The 24,842-nt window shown below is 33.7% G+C and overlaps 1 protein-coding gene and 1 long non-coding RNA gene across 4 annotated transcripts in view; one reads left to right on the plus strand and one right to left on the minus strand.

Moving 5' to 3' along the window:
* Positions 1-2,435: 2,435 nt before the first annotated feature.
* LOC149554749 (uncharacterized) lies at positions 2,436-23,141 on the minus strand. Its single transcript, XR_016364414.1, has 3 exons — positions 22,908-23,141; positions 2,659-2,745; positions 2,436-2,571 (listed from the first exon to the last, which is right to left on the minus strand). It is a non-coding gene; the product is annotated as an uncharacterized LOC149554749 (long non-coding RNA).
* Positions 23,142-23,458: 317 nt separating this feature from the next.
* The window catches only part of USP (UDP-sugar pyrophosphorylase), a 132,135-nt gene continuing 130,751 nt past the window's right edge, over positions 23,459-24,842 (plus strand). For 2 of the 3 annotated variants that reach the window (XM_089828790.1, XM_089828789.1), the window contains exons 1-2: positions 23,459-23,769; positions 24,516-24,766. The gene's annotated coding sequence lies outside the window, so the exon portion shown is untranslated. The remainder of the gene's footprint in view (positions 23,770-24,515; positions 24,767-24,842) is intronic. The other variant, XM_089828788.1, reaches the window with a different exon arrangement.

Raw genomic sequence — 24,842 nt, forward strand, 5'->3', positions numbered from 1 at the left:
TGAAACATATAAGAAATTGTCTTATCAGCAAATAACAGGTTTGACATCAATGACAAAACAATGATTAAAGCATATAGTCTTCTTCAACAATCTCCTTCTTAACAATACTCTTTTCAAATGATAGAGGATTGTCTTGTTGAGTGAGGAAGTATTGTTTATAAAATTGAGGCATAGAACATTGAATTGTGACATTCTATCCAAAATTAATATAATTCACAAAGTGGTGCATAGGTAAAGATGTACTTGACAATAACGATATATTTGAGTGGTGTTGCATGTTTGAAAATAAGTGGTTGTATTGAGAAAACATTGAGAATAGAAGAAAAGAAAATTAAGAATAGGAAAATTATGTAAATAATCTGTAATATACATTAAACATGTATGTTTATGTAACATTGCAATTGAGGAAAATAAATGTATGGTTTAGATTGAAAGAAATTAAAGATTTGATAATTGTATAGATGCACTTATAGATCATATTCTCCTTTTCTTGGTTGTTGAGCAAATAGTTTTATACTGCACTTGTGGAATCTTTTTAACACTTGAGTTATTTGGGTTTGATTTAGATTTTGAGCTAAAAAAAGAGTACTCAAATAATCAAGTAGCAATAGTGGAAAATAATTTATAGTTGCATTTGACAACTTTGGGTGGCTGTCCCTTAGGCTCCACCATAGAGAATGATAAGATGTAATTTCTTCTATGTTATAAGAAATCATATAACTAATTAGTGGTACTCAATTCTTTAGATACAAAATTATTACAAGACATATTATCTTGCTAAAAAAATGATTAGGGGATATGGGCCAAAATTAAGGCATATACAACAAACTAAAAAACATTACAATTGTTTTTTTAAATCCCATATATATGAGAAATCCTTTTCATATATTTTACAATCTAGTTTTGTATTTAGCCAATTTCACCATTGTGATCACAGAGGCACTTGTCCATACAACTATATATTCAAATCTAATACTAGTAGATACATGTACAAATACCTCATTCTCAACTACTGTAAATAAAATAGCATAAAAGTAATTAACTAAATATTATAATTAGCATTTGTTTATAACTTTATATTCTTTAGTAAGATGTATCTTGTCTTGACTCAAAATGTTACATATATTTATTGTAAAATTTATAAATAATTCATTTAAAGCTTTATTTGTAATAAACTTACAAGAGGTTGTTATAAAAAACTATCATACATTTTTGTAAATAGAAAGAGAGCTAATTCAATTTTTAATATTGCTTTAAGAATGCTTTTAAAAAACAATATATATTTCAAATAATAATTCATATAGATAATTAAAAAAATAACAAATTATATATTAAAAATAATAATTCATATAGATAAAAAAAATTATATCATCTGTCAATTAGAAAAATGGAAAGTTGACTAAAAATAAAAATAAAACTAAACATATATAAAGAATAGAATATTTAAAATAATCAAATTATTATATAGGTATAGTTTTGATAATTATAGTAATTTATAAATTTCTATTATAATTATATAAATAATTATGAATTTTTAATTATAAACCATAATTAATTTAATCTTGTTAAGCCGAGAGGCTTCTACAATGGGAGCAGATTTTGTTGTAAACAATTTAGCATTTTAAAAAAAATTGACAGGTAACTGAACAATTATACCTCCTTCACAATCAGTCACGTAGACGTTTCGAATTTTCTTCTATTTATGCCAAGTCTGAGCTAAAACGGTAGAGTTGGAGCATGCATATGATACACATGGCAACAGGCCTCTGTTGATGTGCTCTTGCATTGGAACATGGAGTAGCATTTTTAAAATTTATCCACTCTCTCTTGTTCAGAAAATGCAAATCTTCCCGCTGAAATTCCAATTAAATTGAAATGACTAAGAACTTAATATACTATTATTATTTATTATTGGTTACGTTAAGGGAAGATGATTGAAATGTCAGATCTTTTTCTTTTTCTTACTATTATTTGGCTTTTCATTTTCAAGTTTTGAAGTTGAACCATCAGCTATGGACATTATATATATGGCAAGAGCTCATTTTGTTTTCTATTGAACATTGGATTGAGCAACAACTTTGATCAATATTCTAAAAAGGTATGTATTCTTATGTATTTTGATTTCTTCCATTTTGAAAACTTTTATTATGTGGTTTTTTCTTATTTTGAGATCTGCCTAATTTCCTTAAAATTTGTTAGAATAGAAATTCTACTCAATTAGAAACATTGCAGATTTCTTTCTATTTTTCTAACTGATATTTTCTACATTATAGTCGGCTAATCGATTCATCTCTAACAAAGAAGAAAACATGGGTTGTTGAGTGCATATTGCTCAAAGAACATTGGAAGATTTTCCTTTTTCAACTTCATGCAATTCATGTAATCCTTCTCAAAATCTGAAAAGATTAAACATCTCTAGCGTTGAGGGTTTTCATCGTCCACAAACTCATCTGGTGTCCAAATTTCTTTATCCCCTGTAAATTGAACAAAATAGGGCCCTGAAAATCGATCCACCCAGCCTTTATACACCATCCGATGCTCTACACTATGGTATCTGCCATTGCTCCATGCCTAAACACAATCACATCTTTTTCACTGTTCATGTTGATTTTCAATTTTGATCTGCAAATATGAAATTTAAGTCCGTTTATTTCTCACCTTGAAGGAATCCCTCGAATTTGAGATTGGCTTCACATTCTACCACTCCCCTTCCTTGGATTGAATCTGGAGACTGCCATTATCATCCTGGTAAAGAATAATGAAGCAACTGATGTCTGTATGAGCAAATAACATCTCCTCCTCCACAGATTTGGCAACAAAAAAGTAGTAGTTTATTCACATGTAAGCTGTGCATTTTTTGAAATGAAAGTGATAGAATTTCTCCACATCTAGGCCCGGACTGGCTAGAATAACTAGAATAACTTTAAAAATAATAATTGATAAAGTTTAGTAAGTTCTAAATTGAAACAAGAAATCTTATAACAAATCAAATTTAATTTAAAAACTTACTAAAATTTATATATTTTATATCTAAAACAAGATAAAGTTAAGTAAGTTCTAAATTGAAACAAGAAACCTTATAACAAATCAAATTTAATTTAGAAACTTATTAAAATTTATATATTTTATATTTTAAACAAAAGTAATTTATTTTTTCTTATTACAATCTCAAATATTCTTTATTTTTTGAATTTTTTCTATAATATAGTTTAGTTTCTATTTAATAAAAATAATATTATAAGTCATATTAGATTTCTTTCCATCCTATTATAATTCTTTTTTATTCTTGTAATTTCATTCATGTAAAATAATTTTAAAAATATAGAATTATTTCATTAGATGTGGTTGATTCCATAGTTGAGTATTTGTATGCTTATTATAAATAATTTGCATTGAAAAAATAAAATGAATTTATATTTTAGAAGAACTATGGAAAAAATTATACTATGACATTTGATAGGAAAAAATGTTAAACTTTTTAAATATATATTGTTTTAAGTAATAAGAGAAATGAGTTTCAATATGTCTAGGCTAAAATAATAATATGTTCATTCATTCTTGTCTTTGCAAATACTATATATTATACTAATCTATTGGATTGATGTATTAAAACTAATTATATAATTTAGTTAGACAGAGAGAAGAGGGGGAAGATATTAGGTAGAAATAGACAACATACATGGGGAAGATATGAGTCAAAGAAAAAGAAATACTTTGAGCATAATTTGAGAGAGAGGGGGGAGGGGGGAGATTGGGGGGAAGATATAGTTAGAGTGGGGAGAAGGAAAAGAGGAGAGGGAAAAGAGGAAATCTCATTAAAATAAAATTTCATTATTAAAATTCAAAAATGAAAATTTGTAATTTTACTAGATATTGCATTATTCAGTGCATTTAAATTAATAAAAAATAGTACATTTATTAAAACATCCTTTATCTTCAATCATGGAAGAAAATTTTAAATTTAGGTTTTACTATTAATTTTTTTAAATCAAAGATTACAATATTATATAAATAATATCAAGAAAATATAAGTTTTTTGTTAAAGAAATTAAATGCATAAAATTACATGTCAATAGGAAAGAATCAAAGAAATATTCTTCTCTTTCAAATACCAATTTATTGCTATATATGCATAGCTTAATTCTTGTCATTTTGATATTGACCATTTTTAATTCTTGCATTATAGATAATAGAAAAAAATTGCCTATGGATGCTCAACAAAATAATTCTGAAAACACTATCACAAGCCCACTTCTTGCAGATGACTCAGTGCAATCAAATCAAATTGTTCAAAATTATTTGGATAGATTGAGAACAATCATTTCCGAGTCTTGTAAAAAAATTACAGATGAAATTCATACTGCGAGCTTTCATGTTCGAGGTGTCCAAGATTCTCAAATGTTACAGATGGGACAACATACAAAGGAAATTCATGACACATGGAAGAAATCATCTAGGTTCTTTGAATTTATGAAAGACATCCGCTATGATGAAGAACACATGGATGGTGAAAACAACCTTTTCCTCACTAATGAATTCCACGTGTTTTTGCATCACTATAATGAAATCTAGGAGTCATATTATTTGACATTATCATTTTAAAAAAAAATATTTGTATGTTCGACTTATCAGTTTTGATGAATGTATGTTATTTTTCCTTTCTCTTAAATAAATTTAGTACTATACATACAAGACTATTTGGTATTTAGTATATTTGTAGATCTTCTTCTCTTACCCACACAAAAAGTTCTTTCTATATGTATGTGTCAATTGTTCAAATATTAATTAGAAATTAATAAATATCTATCTTATCTGAAACACAATGCCACTAAATTTATGTGATATTTTAAACCAATTGTATAAAAAATAGTTTACTAGATCTACTATTTTTTTTAATGTTTGCTTACAAATTTATTTCATAGAATTGAATATATCAAGTATGAATTTCCAATCGGATCAAGAAAGAAGACAATACCAAATGGAGCAATGAAGAGCATACCAGAGAGAATACCAAAGAGAGTATCGTAGACGACGACGAGGACAAATGACACAAGCTGAAAGAGAAGAAGAAAGAAGAAGGAACAATGAAGTCCGATGACTAAATTATGCTAGAAGAAGGGCGGAATTGCCATTACAAGAATTGTAATTCCAAAATAGAGATAGAATTACTCATCAATGAACATCCGATGAAGTATCTCATTTTGAAACACAAGGGAGACATGAAGTTGATTTTGAATCAAGTGAGAGGTACAATCAAGCATTACCTGCATTTATGGAAATGCGTCACCACAATGAAAATTCAAGAACAATAGAGTGTGTTCCTCAAGCACCTCATCCTACAAGCCAAAACAGGATAAATTTAGGTGGACAAGGCAATAGAGAAAACATACAAAACCCAACTGAATTTCTTCAGGATAATTTCTATACATTCCAAATGCACTTTTGACAACAACTAGATAGCTTGAGAATGCCACATATGTGTTATATTTGTTAGGAAAGCTATCTACGAATGAAAGGGTTCCGTACGTCAGAAGGTCCAGTATGCAATAGATGTAGACAAGAAAAGGGAAACAATAGATTTTCTGCTTTAAATAATATGGATCCAGGGCCACAACCTGAGGAGCTTGCGAACTTGACCCAAGTTGAGCAAATGCTAATTGCACGTGTCAGCCCCATACTTCAAGTTACACATGCAACAGGTGGTCAATATAAATATAAAGGGTATACAATAAGTTTCCCACAAAATATAGAACATGTTTCCAATATATTGCCACACACAATAGACAATTTTCTAATTATTATTGTTAAATGAAGAGATCAAAGTGGAACAAACTATAACTTTACTATGAATAGGGATCGTATCTACAAAGCACTCAAATACAAAGTAGAGCATGATAAATTTTATTCAGATGTCAAAATTAATGAAAATGCTCTCAATGATCTACCTAGAAATGTAGATGAAAATATCTTTGCTAGATTAAAGACAGTCAATATGGAATTTGACTCAGATGCAAATGAGATTGTTTTTGTTGGTCTAGTCATGGAGTCAGAGGAAGGAAATATAATAGATCATACAACATCAATGGCTTCAAGACCACCTAATGCCCAAAAAGAAATGGAACTTATTCGTGCATGGGTCAATAACCTTGATGTGCATCCAACATCATTGATAGATTGGCCAAGTATAGGTGTATCTCCCATTAATGAATATGTCACATTAGGATTACTTGATATGGCATTTCCAACACTATTTCCTGATGGAAGCTATGATTGGTTAGAGCCACGATTGTGGCAAGTCTATCTTCATGAATTTGTGAAACATCTGATGCGTTATAGAGATCATCGTTTTGGAAAACATCCCAAGTTTAGATATTTTGTGTTGAACATGATAATGAGACATCATGCACAAAACTCATCATCAGTGTTTGTGAAAAGAAGCTTTAAAGACATGCCCATTACCATCCATGAGTTGCAAAAACATATGGAAAACACACCCCACTCTAATCTGGCAAATAAATTGATGTGGTTTGGGACATCTTTAAGGGGAACATGGTCATATTGGACTAAATCTTGTGCAAAATTGACAAATTTGCTTCATCAAATTGGTACTCCTACAATATTTTTCACATTAAGTGCAACAGATATGTATTGGCCTAATTTGCATGCACTTATGCCAGGAACAATGCCAAATGATCCATGAGAAGCTCAGAATTGGAGAAGACAAAATATTATTGACTATCCTCACATAGTCGCACATTATATGCATTTAAGAAATGCAATGTTTTGAAAAGAAATTCTAGAAAAGGGAATGAATGTCAAGGAGTTTTGGTGTAGATATGAATGGCAACATAGGGGGTCCCCGCACATACATGGATTCATATGGATCGAAGGAGCACCTGATGTGGATAAAATTGACTAGTCAAATGAGGAGGAAAAAAGAAGTGCTGAAAGATATTTTCACTCCATTGTTCATGCATGGAACCCTAGAAATGATCCTCATCAACGAAATATACAGACATGTTAATAAATATTTATATATATTAATGTAATGTAATATTAATTACTGTACTTTTTTTTCTTACCTTGATTTGTAGGCATTGGTCAATTTTCAACAACATCCATGTCTCAAAAACACAAGACAACTTTCAGAGGTGGATTTGGATCGTGACTATGAGGAAATATTAAACTGTGTGGAGCGACACACAATTTGTAAGGAGGGTGCATGCCTACGAAAAAAAGAGGGAAAGATGGTTTGCAGGTAATTATTTCATCCCAATGAATAATTAAATATATATAAATAATTACTACAAAATGACAGGGCTTAATATAATATTTCTTACATGGAGTGTAGGTATAATGCTCCCTGGCCATTAAACCTAGGAGGATCAAAATTATATGAAGACATGGAAACTGAGGAAAAGAAATTTGAACCAATGAGAAATGATGATAGAGTCAATTCACATAATCGCCACATACTACAATTGTGGAGAGCAAATATAGATTGGCAACCTGTGCTTTCAAAACATGTTGTCATAAAATATATCGCCAAGTATGCAACAAAAGCAGAGAAAAGCTCAGAAGCATACTAGCAAATGTTGATGCGTCTATCCAATATGGAAAATCCAGATGATTTAGCAGCACAAGCATATAGGAGGCTTCTAACTGAGACAATAGTAGAGAGAGACATTGGTGCTCAAGAAACTTGCCATATGTTATTAGAGCTTCCATTGGTGGAGTGTAGTAGAAGATTTGTCAATCTAAATATCTCACTTGAGATGTTCAAACCTGTAACTGTAAATAATGAAAATGAAAATGATGAAGAGAACAATGAAGAACAAACAAAATCTTTCATTGATGGTTATAAAAAAAGGCCATTATGTATGGAAGGTGTTACATTAATTGATGCAGCTAGATCATGAATATATAATCCTAAGAGAAAAAGAGACAACAAATGGGAGCCTAGGGAAAAAGCTGCAATTGTCAGAGTATTTCCAAGGTTTGTATCTATCCCTTCATGTGAGTCAGGTGAATGGATTGAGTTTTGTTTATCAGAGTTACTTCTCTACAAGCCATTCCATGATATTGAATGGGATATTGGTCATGATGATGCCTCTATAATACAAAATTGGGAGACATTCAATTACAACCCTTGGCATGTTCAATGTACAATGTCTGCAGAAAATGTTGAAAACCCAAATGATTCTGAAACTGAAGAAAATCAAGATGTTCATAGAAATACTACAAAACATGAATGGGAGATTATATCTAGGTTGCACTAGGGTCAAAATATACATTGCTCAGAAATAGACATGTTGGGGAGAAGAGACGTTGATAGACAAACAAATTGGTCTATTGATTATGTCTATTGATTATCAAGGAGAAGAGTCCACTGCCAAAGAAATCAATTTCATAGTAACATGAAGAATCATGGATGCCATATCTATGATGAAATTCCTCAATGTATAAACTACATGACCCTTGGTGAGAAACAAAAAAAATCAGTCAACATAATCATGACACACTACCACAGAAATCAAAATACAGAACCATTGTTTATGATAATTCAAAAAATAACAGGAACAAGAAAATCATATCTAATTGGTGCCATTAGTCAATCTCTTCAAAATGCAGCAATGCCCTCCCCTTCTCCACTTCTATTACTTGCTCCGACAAGAGTTGCAACATTCAATATAGGAGCTTCTACAATTCATTCAACATTGAGGATACCAATAAGAGATTTTTCTCAGCTGGAAGGAGCAAGACTCACAAGTTTTCAAGAAGAAATGTTACATATAAAATATATTTTGATTGATGAAATGAGCTTCATTAGTCAAAACGTGTTGGAAAATATAGATTCACGACTACGCCAAACACTCCCACAATCTACACATATAAGCTTTGGAGGTAAAGATTCTATTTTTGTATCATGAACATCTAACACGTGTGAAATATATTGTATTTCAATCAAATACATGAATCAATACATAGTTTTAAAAATAATTATTTTCCTCAATTGTATTTCAGGTGTATCTATAATATTGGTGGGAGATTTGGGCCAATTGCCTCCTGTCAATGATAAAGCATCATATGATAGTAATAAGTGCGCAAAGTTGCTATGGCAAGAATTCAAGACTGCTGTCACATTAGATAAGATATTCAGACAAGATGGGGAAGATATTGAGCAACAAAGATTTCGACAACTTTTGACGAATCTAAGAGATGCAAACCCACAAATTGATGATTGGAGGTTGCTAATGTCAAGGACCTCTATCAACATAGATGCTGCAACAAATTTTGAATTTGATAATGATGTTCATTTGTGAAAATGTTCATGCTCATAATAAAAAAATGCTACATTCATTAAAGCATCATGTTGCACGTTGTGTTGCATCAAAAGCAGGTACTATGAATACAATAGATGATTGTTCAAATGACGAGCTTGATATGGAGTTGTTAATCTATAAGGATTCAAGGGTCATGCTAACTTCAAATCTATGGATAGAGGCTAGTCTTGTAAATGGGGCTCTTGGATACATTCGAAAAATTGGCTACAAGCAAGGCAGTACTTCGCCTGAGCCTCCAACATATGTGATGGTTGAGTTTGATGGTTATTCAGGACTACCATTCGAAGATCATAATCCAAAGATAATTCCAATACCACCAATACAGAAGGGTAGAACACTTCAACTGCCATTGAGGTTGGCATGGGCATTAACTATTCACAAATCTCAGGGATTGACTCTTCCCAAAGCAACAATTGACATAAGACCAAGAGAAAGAGCAGGATTGACATTTGTGGTTGTTTCATGTGTAAAATCTCTCCAGTGTTTGAGAATAATGCCTCCTTTCACATACGATCGTTATGAGAAAATGAAAAAGGGTAGACAAATTTCCAAGCACAAGGATGAAAAAAATAGACTTAAACACCTTAAAGATAGTTAATGTGATATGTTATTCTTAAATGTTATGTCTGTAGAAGTCTTTTTCAACACATTAGTATTTTGTTTGTAACACTTCCTACTATATTCCATGTTTTAAAAATGTCTCCATCATACAATGATAAATGATAAAGAAAACTTTCTTCATTTTAATTTATTCTATTTTGAGAAACCCTATCTTTTTTTATGATATTTTATTTTTATATATGTTAATTAATTGTACTAATCTATTAAGCATAATTATATCTTAACTAATTGTACTGATGTTTTAAGTAATAATTGTACTGATTCATTCAGTAATATCAGTTTATGCTTACAAATTATATTTACTTTTGCCTCAATGTCTCTTAATATTTGATGACAATATTATGGATAATTGTTCTTTATTTAAACTATTAAATTAAAAGATTCATTATATAATTTCAAACAAAAAATAAATGAATATAATTTACTTATTCTAATTATCCTCAAATATTAATTTGATTTTGACTCATACTTTTAAAATTAGTGAACTTAATTTTATTTCTATTCATTTTATTTGGTCTATATTTAAGTATAAGTGCTAAATTTATTTATTTTTCTTCTATATTTGATCATATCTTATAGTGGTTTTATATATTTTTATATTGATATTTGCTTAAAATTTTGCAACATATTATTTGAGCAATGGATTCCTCTATTGGAGAGTCAAATATCATGTTTAAATGTACACTTACGATATATGATCTTACATTTTATATGCATAATCATCAACACTAATAATATTTATAAAATTGATGCTGATATTGATATGTATAAAATTTATGCTCTCATTGATATGTTAGATGCCATATTATCTATGAACAATCATCAAAACTAATAATAAAATGTATAAAAATATAAAATTCATATTGACCCTTTAAAAATTTGGCATTTTTATTAAGTTGTTCAACATTAATTATTCAAATGCATTGTGCCAAATTTTATTTTAATATTTATTGAGAATTAAAACTATTTATTCTAATAATTAAATAAAATTAATAAATGAAAATAATATTTAAAAAATATATATATATATATATATATATAAACAAATATAATATACGTAAACTACTAACATTATTAATTGTGCTTATTAATTGTTCGTTGTGATTGCTACTAGTTTATATATTTTTATAGGCACCCTGAGAAGGATAACTCTCTGCTTTTATATATATATATATATATATATATATATATATATATATATATATATATATATATATATATATATATATATATATATATATATATATATATATATATATATAAGCTAGTTTTATTTGTAAATATACTTATTATTATAAAAAATTATAATATCAATATTTCTTAAAATGTTATATAATATAATATAATATATAACACTTTAAGAAATATTATTGTTTTAAATTTTTTAACTGAATTATTTTAAAAATATAATATTAGAAGTATAAAAATCTATTGATTTGGATTCAACCAATCCAATTATTGAAAAATATTAAACATTAATAAAAATATATTGAAATGGATTCAGCCAATCAAATTATTAAAAAATATTTTGTAAAATTTATAAAAATAAAAATCTTGCATCTATATTGTACATAAGTTTTAACAACAATAAAAAATGCATTTTGACTGATTGCATAAGAATTTCAAAATTTAGATTTTCCAAAGTTGAAACACAAGAAAATGAATTTCAATCACCAAAAGTCCTAAGATGGTTGTGCTACGTTTCATTTATAAAATCTGACAACTGTCCCATTCTTTAACACCTGTGCGAGGATCTCGCTTGTGGCAGGGTCCCTCCATTTGGGGCGCCCGACTGAAGGGTGAATTTTTGGTTCCATTTGTCCATGTTGTGAAAGATTGCACCATCTATTTTGTAGATTAAAGGGTCGATGAGGTTGAAATTGAAGAAGCGCCATTTTAGAGTGTTGCCCGGTTATAAAATTCTTTAAATTTTATAAGCCGTTGTTAATTTTTAAAACTTGCCTGGTTTTAAGCCTTAAATGGATCATTCCATTTGTGAAATTTGTGAGTCTTTAAGCCTCCACGTCTTCGGCTCGTTCCCAGCTCCGCACAGCATTTGAAATTTTTAAAATCCAACTTCTGAGCCTCCAGATATAAAAGGTTAATGATTGCTGCCTAAACACGTATTTCTTAACCTTTAACTTCTTGAAAGGTTAATGTTAACCACCAAAAACGTGTTTTTCTTAACCTCCAAATAAAAGGTTAATGTTAACCACCCAAAAATACGTTTTTCTTAACCTCTCTAATAGGTTAATGATAATGTCCAAAAACACGTTTTTCTTAACCTCTTTGATGTGGGTGCCCAGATAGAAGACATATTGAAGGTTACAGAAGAAAAGTAACGTGCTGATGGATTTTGGAAATCTGTTTACCAACAAGCCCAGGCATTTGATGATAGTATAAAGGTTCTGATTCTGCCAAGTCCATAGATGCAAAACGTGGAATGATATTACCTTTCCAAGATATCCAGTATTTTGTTGACATGCCTATGGAAATGAAATGAGAGGGGGTGACAGAGAAAAGGCTTCAATGGCTGAGAGATGTGATAAGAATTTTCAGGCTAGGAGTTTTAACAGCTTTGATGGGTGTCAGTAGAGCTGGAAAGATAACACTAATGGATGTTCTTGCGGGAAGAAAGACCAGAGGTTGTATTGAGGGAGATATACGAATCTCTAGATTCTTGAAAGCACAAGAAACATTTACCCGAATATCAGGCTACTGTGAGTAGAATGATATCCACTCTCCACAAGTTAGTGTTCATGATGTCACTGCTTTATTCAGTTTGGTTACGCTTTGCACCTGAAATAGATTCTAAGTCAAAGAAGCATTTTGTATTGGAAGTCATGCAACTAGTTGAATTAGATGATTTGAAGGATGCTCTTATAGGAGTTCCTGGTGTTACTGGCTTATCTACCGAGCAACGATGGCCTGCCGACTATTGCTGTGGCAACAAGAAAGTTGAATCTAGAATCAGCTGTAATGATATTGCGGAGGAGAACATGAGAAAGGCGTCAAGTTGAAGGTATTGATAGGGGTGACTTGTGGTTGGTCATCGAGTTTATGGACTAAGACGTGACGCCCTCTGCGAGAAGTTCATGTTGTGAACCCAGCGACGTGTCAGTGGATTGGAGCATAACCAACGGAGATACCATGGACAAGGCCAGTATTGGGAATTTCTCATTGGATTACGAGGAGATTAAGACTATGAGGAAGAAGCACGTTTATTCTTTGCAAAACACAAGTCTTTCACGGCGGAGGGGAGAACATATTTACATTTGGCAATGTTGGCAGGAGACCCAGATTTCCTACGAGATTTAGCAACGACGTCAAAGGAATTGATCAAAGAGAAGGACAACCGAGGCAATACAGCTATGCATTTAGCAGTTAAATTATATCGCCTGAATCTGGTGAAACAGTTGTTGCAATTGGGGGTCGATGTTTGTGTGCAGAGAGAAGCCTTCACAGAGGAGAGCTCATGGATATGTTAGCACATACGCTCCCATAATACCCACTTCCAACAATGTTGTGGCCGAACAAAAAAGTATCCGCAGGAAGTGAGTATCACTAGGAGAAGAAAGTGATGGAAATGATTTTGATCTCAACGATACCAGTGCTGATACCTAGAGTGAGTGCAGCGATAATGATAAATTATCTAGCTCATTAAGCAATACATGTGATAGATCATAAGAAACTTGGGACAGTGGTAGTAGCACACCAAATGTTTGAAGAAATGCCAATAATACCAAATGCGATGCAGAGGTGGCTCTCCTCATCTTCTCCAATACTGGCAAGCTATATGAATTTTCCAATCCAAGCATGGAGAAACTAATTCAGAGGGAAATTGATTCTATAGTTGTCTATAATCAAGTTCCAGCTATGGCACATGATTTGCCTCAATTAGTGAAATAGGTTTTTGAAAGAGAAGAAGACACTCGACTTCAGCCAACAATAATGGGATTTATGCCATCTATCAAGAATGCTTGTAGAAATGGTTAGTTTCGTGTTACAGATATAGATGAACTTCTGACAATGTCTAAGGAGTTAACAAGTTACTTCACAAGTATGGGGGAGACGACTTTCTGATGCACACAATGCTATGAGCATCATGTCAAGTATTATTCCTCGATTTTATCCACGGTTGAGCTTGGCGGGCATTACAGTTTCTCCCAAAGTTAAGAAAGGCTACAAAGTTCTTGCAACTGACTTTCATATTTCCAAAAGACCTACCCCACATAAGAAAATACGATCGTTTGTAGTTCGCACTGATGATTTGGAGACATCTGCTTGTCTTGTAACTCCACCTCAAGTCAATTTCTTACTAAATGGGAAGGGTGTTAGAAAAAGATGCAACCTGTCAATAGATATAGGTCAACAATTGCCAACAGATGTAACAAGCATGCTTAAGATTAGCACAAATCTATTGTAGGCCATTGGAGATTTCAATGGTAATGATCTAATTTCCATAACTATAATGATCAGTGCCTGTACATCCGCTTCACCACCTTCAAAGCTGTGTGATTATGTTCCCTCTACTTCAACAATTTTATCAGATGATGAAGTATCAGAAGGACTGGCAAGGATAACCCTTCACTGTCCCATAAGCTGTCTTTGCATTGTGACTCCAGTAAAGGGCGCAACATGCAAACACCACCAAAGTCACAAGTCTTTTGAAGTTTCAAGCTTTTAAATTATCTTTTTGTGATTAGTGTTTTAAAATCTCTTTTTGATAGGTTAAGGATTTGATTATTTTCGGGTTAATTTTGTTGAGGTTAATTAACCTCACCCAAATCACGTATTTCGGAGGTAGTTATTAACCTCAGAGAGGTAGTTGTTAACCTCTATGTCTATATAAGGACACCTTTTGGCTTTGTAAAGGGACTTTTTGGTTGGAAAAATAAGGAAACACTATGCTGAAATTTTGATCTAGGGATAAATTTTGGAAAGTATGTACACTTTTTATCTCTGAATTGAAAAATCTCTATTGTTTTTCTTGGTGCAAGGAAATGAAATGAGATCTACTTTGGGTTTCTTATTTTAAAATCCAAATTGTTATACGTTGTAGTGGACATTCTCATGGTGCTATGCGAATGTTTACAGATGATAATGAATGTGCTTAATAACATTGGTTGCTTTCAAGCGTAGTTCTTGGACACCACCGTTATCGATCTTGCTAACCACAGAGGGTTGTGAGGGTGTGTGGTGCATTCGTCTTCCATGACTCTCTCCTGGAACTTTAAAGTTTGAATTCTTTATTTGAAAATCTATTAAAAATTATATCATACGAGGGAGCTGCCCCTCAAAACGCAGAGGAAGGCCGGATATCAAGGGCCTATCCAACTGTTGTGAACGATTTGCCGCATACACTCCATTGGGCAAATTCTTCTGTGACAAATCTGTTTACCAACAGATTTTTGGCAACTTTGCTGGGGAGACTGAATGAGAAAGATTGACAGCCGCCTGTAATGAAGCACAATGGTGCTACCATGTGAGAATATTTTTCCAGTTCTCCAACCAAACCTCGGCTTCCAAGACAACCAGGAGGATATCATCTCAGACTTGAACACTCTAGCCTGGAGGTGTAGATGAAGTGGTCAACAATACCATCTGGTGAATCAAGTTCTCGAAGAAGAAGAAGAATTTGGGAAAATCTTGTGAAGAGCTCGTATTGGTCACAACGTTGTTGAAAGAGTAGTAGTCATTCCAAGAAGGAACAAGCAAAATCTTGGTCACATCCAAACTCAAGTAAATAACAATCAGTAACTTGGCTGATGAAGGTACCTTCCCTTGAATGAAGGTTGGCGACTCTATTTAGAAGATTGAATATTGGCGACTCTATTTGAGGTTTGAATTTAAAGCATGGTTTGGTACAAAGGGAAAGTGGAAAGTGACACTGATACCGATAGTGATGATGAATACTTTTTATATCCTAAGAAACAGATTCCCGATGAACCTCTGCAAGTTGAATTCTTGAAGAATTTCTATGGCGGTAGGAGGTTAGACCCTAAAATGGTTCATCCCCACTTACTTCAAATTTTTCAGAAGATCAAAGAAGATAATAGAAAAGAATATGGGTTTCTTTCTCATTATCAAGAATCCTTCTTGGAAAGAAATTCAACATATAAAGATAAAGAAGTCTTTGTTGAAGAATGTGCTTCATCTGAATCAGCAATGAGGAATATTAAAAATGTCTCTCATGCACCTGCATCTCAACAAAATCAGATTGATCCTACACAAGCTAGCTTTTTGAAGAGTTTCTATGGTAGACGGAAACTAGATCCAGGCGAGACTCATCCATCTTTGCTCCAAACATTGCAAAAGATTGAACAAGAAGATGGTAAAGATTATCAATTTTTCTCTCACAAGCCCAAATCGTCCTTAGAAACAAGTTCTACATGTAATTATAAAGAAGAGCTTGATAAGGAAAGTGATTCATGTCAATCGAAGATGGATAGTGGTGGTCAAAAAGGTGTCCCAATGCTTGCACCTATTGCTCATCAAAATCATATTTCTATTGATCCCAATCAGGTGGAATTCTTAAAAAGTTTCTACGGCAATGCACGCCTGGATCCTGACAAAGTACATCCTTCTTTACTTCAGATGCTGCGAGAACTTGAGAAAGAAGACCCATGCAAGAATTATTTTCTTGATAAAAGAACATCACCTAATCCAAATGTTAGAAAGGATTCATCTAAATCTGCTTGCATGAAAGAAGACAAAGGTTCAATGCTTAATCAAGGAGATGATCGAGAGATGGTGCCTATAGAAGTAAAAGAGTCTAGTAATGTATCAAGGCATCATTGTGAACATTTTCAAACCCAAGAGAAATTATTCAATCATCTCCATCCTAATGAAAAAGAAAGAGAAATATCAAAACTTCGAGAAAATACACAACAAATGAATGAAGATGAGGAAAATGTGGTTCAAAGTGAATTTCATATTGCTTTTATTCCTACTTGGTGCTTGGATGCTTCAGATGATGACTTCCTATGTGGAGAAAATCTTCCAAATAATCCTTCAATGACCATTCGTGATGATGAATCTATTGATGATATCAATACTTTAGACGTCATGGAAGAATCAAAAACCACTACCATTGATGGAGATAAAAGCAGTCATGAACTTCTACAAATATCTGCTTTCCTTGAGGAAATGGAGACCTTTACATTTGAGGATATTGATGAACTTGTGATTAAGCGATCGGTTGATGGAAACGTTAAAAATCAGCTTCAGAGAGAAGAAGATAAACTATTTAGCCTTCATTCTCTATCATGCATGCCACCTTTTGCATTTCATGAAGAATGTCTTGGTAAAGAAATGATGATTCAAAAAGGGATAGATATCATAGAACATATCGAAAATGAAAGCTATATGGCAACAGGTTCCTATGATCAAATGGAAGTAGATTTGAAATCCTATGGATTATCTGAAGGTCAAAGAAATCCTCTTTTTGAGCCTTCTCATCAAATAGGAGATCTTATGTCAAAAAGATTCTATGAGGAGAATAACCATGATAAAATAAGTAATCAGTCAGCAGGTGATCTCATGGAGGAATCTGAGGAAGGAAACTCTAATGATGTTTTTATCCCGAGTTTGTGCTCAAAAGCTTTGGATGATAATTTCCTCTATGGCGAAAGTGTTTACTTTAATCCTTTGTTTGTAGACGAAGACATTTCTACTGATGATTCTCAAGTTGGTATTCAAAGACAAGGTTCAATGGTTATTATAACCCTGCAGGTTACTTCACTCCACAGATTGTATGAAGGCAATCCAATACGAGGTTTGATATCTTCTCATCTTAACCATCAGAAGGCCCTTCAGATGGAAAATGTTGATATTAATGGGATGGAAATTGAAGTTATGGTCCGCAATGTTGAAGATGGTACCCATGTAACTCAGAAGTTACTAAAAATTCAAGATGATCTTTTGGAAGAGAAGGAAGAAGAAATGGATCATGAGGAGATTCAATATAACATCGATGTGCATCCCAGTTGGAATAATTTTACAGAAGATTCAACCATGATCATGCCAATAGAAAAGAAAGAGTGTCTATTGTCGGAAATGAGTTCAGGACTTCATGATGACCAATCATTACAATTTCAGGTTGAGGGCTTGCCAAGTAGAGGAGAAGATCAAATATGCATTCAGGAACTTGAGAATCTTATACTTCAACTCTTTGAAAATGAAGTCATTAGTGACATACAACAAGAAGCAAAGTTGATTTTGAAGCCCGAGATTTTTGATGAAGCCTGGTTATTTGGATGCGTCCCTTTATCTAGAGATGCTGAGCAGGCTAAGAATCTCATAATTAGAATTCAAGGAGCGGACTTATATCTGAGCCCATGGAAGCTTAAGAATTGTCATATGGTGGTACACCATGGTATTTATTTTCCCCAGCCAGTGAATGGATTTGTATGATTATACCTTGAGTCACTGTAGGTAGGGAAAGCTACCTTGTATATAGTCTAATTAGGAGTTTTGTTGTGCCTAGTTTTCTTTTTGTTGTCCTGTTTTTGGTTTTTGTGTTCCCTCTTTTGTAATTTGGTCCCTCAAATGACTCTATTTCACAGCCCAATGGATAAGGCGCTACTTCATTATTCTGGATTCGAGCTTCGTCCTTGTCAGTCCTTGTCCCCAGTTAGAGCCAGCTGTTGCCTGGTTATAAAATTCTTTAAATTTTATAAGCCGTTGTTAATTTTTAAAACTTGCCTGGTTTTAAGCCTTAAATGGATCATTCCATTTGTGAAATTTTTGAGTCTTTAAGCCTCCACGTCTTCGGCTCGTTCCCAGCTCCGCGCAGCATTTGAAATTTTTAAAATCCAACTTCTGAGCCTCCAGATATAAAAGGTTAATGATTGCTTCCTAAACACGTATTTCTTAACCTTTAACTTCTTGAAAGGTTAATGTTAACCACCAAAAACGTGTTTTTCTTAACCTCCAAATAAAAGGTTAATGTTAACCACCCAAAAATACGTTTTTCTTAACCTCTCTAATAGGTTAATGATAATGTCCAAAAACACATTTTTCTTAACCTCTTCGATGTGGGTGCCCAGATAGAAGACATATTGAAGGTTACAGAAGAAAAGTAACATGCTGATGGATTTTGGAAATCTATTTACCAACAAGCCCAGGCATTTGATGATAGTATAAAGGTTCTGATTCTGCCAAGTCCATAGATGCAAAACGTGGAATGATATTACCTTTCCAAGATATCCAGTATTTTGTTGACATGCCTATGGAAATGAAATGAGAGGGGGTGACAGAGAAAAGGCTTCAACGGTTGAGAGATGTGATAAGAATTTTCAGGCTAGGAGTTTTAACAACTTTGATGGGTGTCAGTAGAGCTGGAAAGATAACACTAATGGATGTTCTTGCGGGAAGAAAGACCGGAGGTTGTATTGAGGGAGATATACGAATCTCTAGATTCTTGAAAGCACAAGAAACATTTACCCGAATATCAGGCTACTGTGAGTAGAATGATATCCACTCTCCACAAGTTAGTGTTCATGATGTCACTGCTTTATTCAGTTTGGTTACGCTTTGCACCTGAAATAGATTCTAAGTCAAAGAAGCATTTTGTATTGGAAGTCATGCAACTAGTTGAATTAGATGATTTGAAGGATGCTCTTATAGGAGTTCCTGGTGTTACTGGCTTATCTACCGAGCAACGATGGCCTGCCGACTATTGCTGTGGCAACAAGAAAGTTGAATCTAGAATCAGCTGTAATGATATTGCGGAGGAGAACATGAGAAAGGCGTCAAGTTGAAGGTATTGACAGGGGTGACTTGTGGTTGGTCATCGAGTTTATGGACTAAGACGTGACGCCCTCTGCAAGAAGTTCATGTTGTGAACCCAACGACGTGTCAGTGGATTGGAGCATAACCAACGGAGATACCATGGACAAGGCCAGTATTGGGAATTTCTCATTGGATTACGAGGAGATTAAGACTATGAGGAAGAAGCACGTTTATTCTTTGCAAAACACAAGTCTTTCACGGCGGAGGGGAGAACATATTTACATTTGGCAGTGCTGGTAGGAGACCCAGATTTCCTACGAGATTTAGCAACGACGTCAAAGGAATTGATCAAAGAGAAGGACAACCGAGGCTATACAGCTATGCATTTAGCAGTTAGATTATATCGCCTGAATCTGGTGAAACAGTTGTTGCAATTGGGGTTCGATGTTTGTGTGCAGAGAGAAGCCTTCACAGAGGAGAGCTCATGGATATGTTAGCACAGACGCTCCCATAATACCCACTTCCAACAATGTTGTGGCCGAACAAAAAAGTATCCGCAGGAAGTGAGTATCACTAGGAGAAGAAAGTGATGGAAATGATTTTGATCTCAGCGATACCAGTGCTGATACCTGGAGTGAGTGCAGCGATAATGATAAATTATCTAGCTCATTAAGCAATACATGTGATAGATCATAAGAAACTTGGGACGGTGGTAGTAGCACACCAAATGTTTGAAGAAATGCCAATAATACCAAATGCGGTGCAGAGGTGGCTCTCCTCATCTTCTCCAATACTGGCAAGCTATATGAATTTTCCAATCCAAGCATGGAGAAACTAATTCAGAGGGAAATCGATTCTACAGTTGTCTATAATCAAGTTCCAGCTATGGCACATGATTTGCCTCAATTAGTGAAATAGGTTTTTGAAAGAGAAAAAGACACTCGACTTCAGCCAGCAATAATGGGATTTATGCCATCTGTCAAGAATGCTTGTAGAAATGGTTAGTTTCGTGTTACAGATATAGATGAACTTCTGACAATGTCTAAGGAGTTAACAAGTTACTTCACAAGTATGGGGGAGACGACTTTCTGATGCACACAATGCTATGAGCATCATGTCAAGTATTATTCCTCGGTTTTATCCACGGTTGAGCTTGGCGGGCATTACAGTTTCTCCCAAAGTTAAGAAAGGCTACAAAGTTCTTGCAACTGACTTTCATATTGCCAAAAGACCTACCCCACATGAGAAAATACGATCGTTTGTAGTTCGCACTGATGATTTGGAGACATCTGCTTGTCTTGTAACTCCACCTCAAGTCAATTTCTTACTAAATGGGAAGGGTGTTAGAAAAAGATGCAACCTGTCAATGGATATAGGTCAACAATTGCCAACAGATGTAACAAGCATGCTTAAGATTAGGACAAATCTATTGTAGGCCATTGGAGATTTCAATGGTAATTATCTAATTTCCATAACTATAATGATCAGTGCCTGTACATCTGCTTCACCACCTTCAAAGCTGTGTGATTATGTTCCCTCTACTTCAACAATTTTATCAGATGATGAAGTATCAGAAGGACTGGCAAGGATAACCCTTCACTGTCCCATAAGCTGTCTTTGCATTGTGACTCCAGTAAAGGGCGCAACATGCAGACACCACCAAAGTCACAAGTCTTTTGAAGTTTCAAGCTTTTAAATTATCTTTTTGTGATTAGTGTTTTAAAATCTCTTTTTGATAGGTTAAGGATTTGATTATTTTCGGGTTAATTTTGTTGAGGTTAATTAACCTCACCCAAATCACGTATTTCGGAGGTAGTTATTAACCTCAGAGAGGTAGTTGTTAACCTCTATGTCTATATAAGGACACCTTTTGGCTTTGTAAAGGGACTTTTTGGTTGGAAAAATAAGGAAACACTATGCTGAAATTTTGATCTAGGGATAAATTTTGGAAAGTATGTACACTTTTTATCTCTGAATTGAAAAATCTCTATTGTTTTTCTTGGTGCAAGGAAATGAAATGAGATCTACTTTGGGTTTCTTATTTTAAAATCCAAATTGTTATACGTTGTAGTGGACATTCTCATGGTGCTATGCGAATGTTTACAGATGATAATGAATGTGCTTAATAACATTGGTTGCTTTCAAGCGTAGTTCTTGGACACCACCGTTATCGATCTTGCTAACCACAGAGGGTTGTGAGGGCGTGTGGTGCATTCGTCTTCCATGACTCTCTCCTGGAACTTTAAAGTTTGAATTCTTTATTTGAAAATCTGTTAAAAATTATATCATACGAGGGAGCTGCCCCTCAAAACGCAGAGGAAGGCTGGATATCAAGGGCCTATCCAATTGTTGTGAACGATTTGCCGCATACACTCCATTGGGCAAATTCTTCTGTGACAAATCTGTTTACCAACATAGAGAAATTATGAAATGAGATTACAGCGAGAAATTAAGGGTTACAATTATATTCTTGCCAAACGGAATCTCCTGATTTGTCAATCAAAATGATTTAATTCTACTTTTTGGCAAACTGTTGTACAAGATGCTGAGAGATTGGATCACAAACAATAATTGCAATTGAAGGGAGTGAAGAGAACGGGCACAGGGAGGAAGGTACACATGTTATTTTGGTTATATACAGTTTTATATAGCGTGTGGCTCAGGGTCAGATATATGAATGCCATGGAATGAGCGTGTTTGTGCTGCAACTTAGTGCTGTCACTGTTACAATTTAATTTCAATATTTTATTCCTACAAGTGGCAATTACAGTGCAGATGGATAGTTTTCTATGCAAGTTAATCAACGAAACAAGGGAATAAATTGTTCTTGCCCAGATAGATATTTAGGCATTTCTCTCTCTACCGAGGAAATGTTCCTAGTCAAAATTTTCATACATGGTAAACTATTAGCAAGAATTTTATACTAGTTTTGGCTGACGATGCGGTAAATCCATGTTTGATTTGTTGAGCGTTCAATTGTATTGAATCGGAAAGAAACTGGAGTAGAAAGTCATCTGCTCAGAGTCATTATTTTTCATCACTGCACTTTTCTTAGTAACTTGAGAAATTTGGATTTTTTTCGTTGGCTATAATGATTTTTTGTGATGTTTTAGTTCTGGTTGCTTTACAATTGTGCTAATTGTTGCCCAAGTGGGCATCTGACAAATTGGGGAAAACGTGAGCAAGTTAAGAGTAGTTTGCACTTACTGAATCCCGTACGGTGAAGGCAAATCAGGTTTTGCTGCCTGAAAATCCATGGGTTTCAGGAGCCTGCTTTCAGATTTTTCCCAATTCCTTTCATCTTCAGTTTTATGGACTCCACGTGCCTCTGAAGTTGCCCAATTGAATACTCCCATTTCCTTTGCCCAATTGAATGCTTCCATTTCCTTTACAAAGGGCTCTTCTCTATTTCAATTGCTGTAATTTCTTCTTTCTATTGAATATTATTATAATATTTGTGTCCTCAAAAATTTCAATATTTTTTGTCGGAGATTGCTATTTTCCGCGGCAGCCAATAAGCTGTTAAATAAATAGTACATTTTAATTTTAGTAAATATAAGAAAGAATATAACTTTACAAAAGAGTTGAAACTTTAAAAACTCTTTAATTCTATTGGTTGCGCAAAGTTTTACTAGTTTTTAATTGGACTGCACGGTTCCCATAGTTTTCCAACTACGACTAACAACTAATAATACTAATAATGATAATGATATTCATGACGAACGTCATTATAGCTCTCTAATATTCACACGTGTCACATCAAAGATTGGTGTAAACGTTCATCCGCACACGAGGGAACTGCTAGTATTGAGAGCGCTCCAATTTAAAAAAGCGTAGCGGAAAAAAAAAAGAAAAGCCATGTGATTGCTCGGAGTCAGGAGAATATACTGACTGTTCATCAAGCAGATGCAGAGCACAAATAAATGCTTTCAGTTCTAGAGAATATCTCGACTGTTCATCAAAACGACGCAGAGCGCACATAATCGTTTTATCAGTTTTTCATCAGATCTGGAAGCAGGAGGCGAATAAGATTGAAATTATCGATACCCATCAAGACAGACTTTCTTTGGTAATTTGAATTCGATTCTTATTTATTAATCTTTTGCATATTACTCGGATTTGATTAAATTTAATCTAAATATTTTTAATTTCCATATCTCTATTATATCAGTTATGGTGACTGCATGTTTGGTTCATTCTATTTATTGTCACATCGTTTTTTAATTGATTTGATGTTTTGCATGGAATTTCACAAATTTAACAAATGCTCATTTCTTAGCTTGCACGGAGCTCCTTTTCTAAGTTTTGAATTCTGCGACTTTAGCTGTGATCTGTGAACCAAATACATTTTCGACAATGCGGGCTTTTATTTAAAAAATCTGAATTGCGATATTTGGTATTAACCATGTTTTGTTTTGGCTAGTCTATATTTTATATATTGAACTCTCTCGGTGCATTCGCAGTTGATTTGTTTTGGTTATTTTGCTAGCTATACATGCAATTTAACCAATTCCGACTAGAGATTAGGACGAGTTTGGTGATTAGTATGGATCTGGATAATGTCTCTCTCTCTCTCTCTCTCTCTCACTCTCATGGAGCTATCTTTAAAACTTTTTGTGCCTTAAGCTGTGAGTAGTGACCAGTTGCACCCTTGGGTAATGCTTGCCTGCAATCATTCTTGTTTTTTTAATGGTGCATAAAATATTAACAACATAGAGCACTTAGAAATGCTGGAAATTTAAAGCTGGACAATCAGTTAGTATGTTCTTTTTGGTATTGATTATGGGATCTCACCTCCAAATTTTGGCTTTTCAGCTGAGCACTGAACGGTGGTAACAGAAATTGCAGATCGGTCTGCAACAGAAGCTAGAAATCATCTAGGAATAGCAAATCGGTTGTGTTGGTGGGAGTCATAAATGTGCAAATAACTCTACTGGATCGCACCCTCTGGTTCTATAGCTGGCATCTACTGCAGAGAATTCCCGGAGCTTGCAATCGGCTTGAAGATCAGAGTCAATTAAAGTCCAGATTCCCAGATAGTTGATTTCTGCAAAAAACTCAGCCTGGTACGAATTCTGCTATAATTCTAATTTGTCATTGGTTCAGATTTGAGAAACGGATTAAATGTGCTGTTGTTTCTCC

This window comes from Cupressus sempervirens, chromosome 5 (assembly GCF_028749045.1).
Source record: "Cupressus sempervirens isolate cs-2001-9-10 chromosome 5, ASM2874904v1, whole genome shotgun sequence".
Lineage (NCBI taxonomy): Eukaryota > Viridiplantae > Streptophyta > Pinopsida > Cupressales > Cupressaceae > Cupressus > Cupressus sempervirens.